The sequence below is a fragment of the Erythrolamprus reginae genome, chromosome 11, assembly GCF_031021105.1.
Source record: "Erythrolamprus reginae isolate rEryReg1 chromosome 11, rEryReg1.hap1, whole genome shotgun sequence".
NCBI classification, from domain to species: domain Eukaryota; kingdom Metazoa; phylum Chordata; class Lepidosauria; order Squamata; family Dipsadidae; genus Erythrolamprus; species Erythrolamprus reginae.
Window position 1 is genome coordinate 1,080,696 of NC_091960.1, and position 4,542 is coordinate 1,085,237.

Consider the following 4,542-nt stretch of genomic DNA (forward strand, 5'->3'; position numbering starts at 1 on the left):
GGGTGCTTCTGCCACGTCGGTCTTCTGTGGGGCCTCTGGGGGCTCCCTGAGCTGGGGGGGGGTGTGTTTTCCCTTCATGATTCGTTGTGAACATCCCTGGTCCTAGAAGGGAGGGAGGCTTGTGGAGAGGAGGAGGAAGGAAACGGTGGTGGGGTCCTTGGAACTCTCTGCACTGGGCTGCGTTCTTGCAGACATTTTCCTTCCCAGCTAGATAACATCATCAGTGCTAGAAGGGGGTGGGGGCCTTGTTTCTGCACCAGCCGGGGGGAAGAAGAGGAGGAGGAGGAGGAGGAGGAGGAACACGGCAGGCAGGGCTGGACCATTGGCCTGGCAGCTGTATTTCCTTGCCCTGTGAGTTGAGTGCCCGTATCTGCTCCCCCTCCCTTCCTGCCCCCTCCCCCCATCCTCAAGATCCCCCCCAGTGTAACCCCAGTGGCAGCTCTTTGCCTGGAAACGGAGACCAGATGTGAACAGGAAAGGCCAGCAGCTGGAATGTGCTTGCCCAGAGGGGGGGGGGAGAAGGCCAGGCCTCCGAGGGGGCCGTGTTTTCCAAGGGGGCATCAACATTGCAGCAGAGTTTTCGCTTGGAGCGGTTTCGGGTGGGGAGGTCTTGGCAGTAGATTGGGAGGGAGGGAGGCCCCCTCATCCTCCTCATCCTTCTGCCTTCTTTCCTTCTTTTCCCCTCTCTGTTCTTCCCTTCTCCTTCCTCCTTCTCCTCCCCCCTTGGAGTCAACAAGTCAATCCCAAGGTTGCCAAGGTTGGTCTCATTGCTTCCTGTTTGGCCTGGATAACAGATCTGCTTCCTGGACCTTTTGACATGACCTCACCCTTCCCCTCCACTCCAGGAAGCGGAGACCAGGGGGCCGAGGGCGGCAGGGTGAGGGGCTGCTGCAGAGAGTCCCCTTTGCAAAAGAAGGACGGCGAAACCCGGGGCCTCTCCCCCCTCGGATGCTGGGCAGGTGTCATACAAGCTGCTGGGAATGACCTTCGAGCAGAGCCTGGGGGGTTGTGCTGGAGTGTGGGGCGGTTCCTATCCTGGGTGGGGCAGGACTGGGTCTTCTCCAAGCTTCCCAGATCCCCTGGAGGTCCCCTGTTGCTGCCCTGCATAAGTCACCAGAAGAGGGGACCGTCCAGAGGTCCAGCCACTGAAGATGGCTCTCTTGGGATCTACTGGGAGCCCAGCTGCCCTTCAGGAATTTGGACCACCCTGTAAAGTCCAGGTCTCCGAAGTAGCCAAGGCCTGAGGAGTTGACTCTGGTGAAATCCAGCAGGTTCCGGACAACCCGTAGCGTAAATGTTGAGTAGTTTGGAGGTCCAGCCAATGCCACCTCTGACCGGGCCCAGCAGTGCGGAGAGAGTGGGGATTTTGCAAAGTCCTTCCCCTGCCACGGCCACCAAGCCTCCCACGGCCTTAGATCCAGTAGTTTAAAAAAATGGATTTCACCACTGAGTTGACCAGATCTTTGCTGGACCAGCTTCAGAGACTGATTGGTTGATTAGAAACATAAAAACATAGAAGATTGATGGCAGAAAAAGACCTCCTGGTCCATCTAGTCTGCCCTTATACTATTTCCTGTATTTTATCTCAGGATGGATCTGTGTTGATCCCAGGCAGGTTTCAATTCAGTGACTGTGGATTGACCAACCACATCTGCTGGAGGTTTGTTCCAAGCATCTACTACTTTTTCAGCCAAATAACATGTTCTCTTGTTGCTTCTGATCTTTCCCCCAACTAACCTCAGGTTGTGCCCCCTTGGTTGATTGATTATGTGGACTTTTATGCCACCCAACGCCTGAAGGACCAAAGGTCCTTTCAGCCAACTGCTTAAATACCATTGCAAAGTCAGGGGCAGCTCATTTAAAACCACTGGCTTGCTCAGCAACGGTCGTACGTCCGAGGACCAGCTGTGCAGGCGAAGTCCCTTAAAGCAGCCCAATGAGAGCCTTGAATCGTGGGGTCTTTGGTGCTCAGAGAAGGGGGGGGGTGTTCCTTGCAGGTGTTTCCTGACCCAACTCGCTAACATCACCCCGAGGTTTGGAGGAGATGGGCTTGTGGAGGAGGGGAGGAGGGCTATGGGGCCCTCAGGGGTCTCTGAGCTGGCTTCTTTCCTTGCAAACGTTTCATGACCCAACTAGGGAACAACATCCAGGCTAGTTAAGGAGTGCAGTGAACTGATGCTGTTCCTGAGTTGGGTATGGAAACATCCACAAGGAAGCACAAGCCAGCTCAGAGAGACCACCGAGGACCCCCTCGTGCCAACCCCGAGCTACGGATATTCTCCTTTGATCACGGGGCTGAACTGTCCGTCAACACCCAGGAAAGGCGACTAGGGTGGGATCGTATCACGCGGGTCAGAAAGCTGAACAAACCTGTTAGATCCAAGAGGCGATTTTGCTCCCCAGCCGTTCAATGGCCGGAAGGCCCCGGCCACAAGATTGTCTGGGTCAAATCGTTTCCAGCCTCCTAATAAGGGCTCGGGGGTTTCCCAAAATAACGGGGGGGGGGTTTCTGGCTGCCTTTCTCCTCTTCTAAGGGGCCCCAGCCGTCCCCTCCCTCCCCGAGCCCAGGCTGCGGTTGGCAGACAGGCTGGAGACAAAACACCCAGCACTTCCTGCCATTCTTTGGGAGAGGACCCTCGCCCCCTCCCTTTCTCCTTGCCCCCCCCCCCACACACACTGCCTGCTTGGAAGAGAAAAGGGGGAAGGGGCAGCAGATCCACACTTGGAGGGGGCTGGAATCACTCCTGGCTTTCTGGGGACTGGGCCGAGCCAGATGGAATCGGGTGTGACCCAGTCAATATCACCTGGTTGCCTCTATCCTTTCATTGCTTCTTCTCTTCCTACAACCTGCCCTAAAATTTGTGGGGTCTCTGGAGACCCCAGCATCCAAGTCAGGGTTGTTCCAAATGTGTTTTTTTTTTCAAAAAGCAACTGGAATTTTTCGGGGTTTTTTCTTTGAAGACATTTCGCTTCTGATTCAAGAAGCGTCTTCAGTTCTTTTCTCCCCCCCCCCCCCCCCCAATTTTTATTATTTTATTTGCGGTATAAGATGTTTTATTTTTTTCTCCACCATAAAATAAAACAATATATAGTTTTACTGAGGACAAAGTTAAAATGCAAAATACAAAACCAAATAAAAGTCCAAGAGGGGAAATAAAGCAACCAGAACATTTTAAAAAGGTGCATTATACATTACATTATACACACATTATCCCCACTGATTGAATACTGATTAATATATTACTACGTTAGTTCCTACTCCTTGCGAAATAGGCCCTCCCCAAAATCTACTCAATGTGTTAACAATCTGTCTTCTACAAGCTGTATTAGTGACAAAGTAGTTAACAGGAAAAACAGCTTCAAAACCTGTTAACAAACTGTTATTGTAATCCACCCGTATAAAATTTACCATGGCATCTTAACTATCCCAGATCATCCAAAAGTTATAAATAAATCATCCTGGGGCAAAAATCCATATTTGTTTCTTAAAGCCCTATGAATGAATGAATGAATGAATGAATGAATGAATGAATGAATGAATGAATGAATGAATGAAGAACCTCATTGGATGTCTTCAAGACAAAAAGTCCAGTTGCCTTTGGAAAAAATACCTTTGAGACTGAAAATCCATAGATTTTTTTGACTGGTATATGTGATGATATGATTGTTCTGTTTGGGGTTTGGGGTTTTTATTAGTATTAACTATTAGGGGTTTTTAATGTTATAGGGGGTTATATTAAGTTTTAATGTCGAGCTTGGCTTTTCTATTGCATTGTTTCATTGTTGTGAGCCGCCTCGATTCCTGTAGGAGTGGGCAGCACATAAGTGAAATGAAATAAATAAATAGATTACCGAAGGCCAGGCAGGGACCCTTCCTACAATTCCACAGGACCGCAGGGGCAAATTCCATATTGGGGTGCCTTTGTGCCAGGTCTCGGTGCCCACCCAGGGAAAGCTGGTGGAGGGACCCAATCTCTGACTCTGCCACTGGTAGGCAGAGCAACGGACGGCTCCATCCCTCCCCTGAAGCTGCACACCTAAAGTCCTGATTGTTTTCACAGTTGGGTCTCCCTGCTACCCCCTCCCCTCCTTCCTTTGAGACCCCCCTGGCTTATTTCAGAGAAGGCAGAAGCCGAAACCAAGCACTGAAAATCCCTCCTGGCTGACATCCCTTGGAAGGAGTGTGCGTGTTGTGTTGTGTTGTGTTGGAAAGCTGGCCCCAAGAGAATTTGTCAGCATTTCATGCCAAACTGGCAGCCCTGATCTCTTAGTAGGGGAGGTGGGTGGGGGGAGAGCATTGCAGAGAGGAAAAGGCTTCCAAAGTGTGGACAGACCAGGTGTTGGGGTCCCTGTGCTTGGTGGTTTTCTTCAAGACATTTCAAGACCCAAGTAGGCAGTCTCATCAATGCCAGGAGAGAGTGGGGTTTGCAGAGAGGAGGAGGAGGAGAACGCTTACTAAGACTTGGTGGGTTTTTTGCAGAAATTTCTTCTTTTTTTTTTATTAAATTTTTGTTACAACAAACAAACAAACAAAATCTTAAA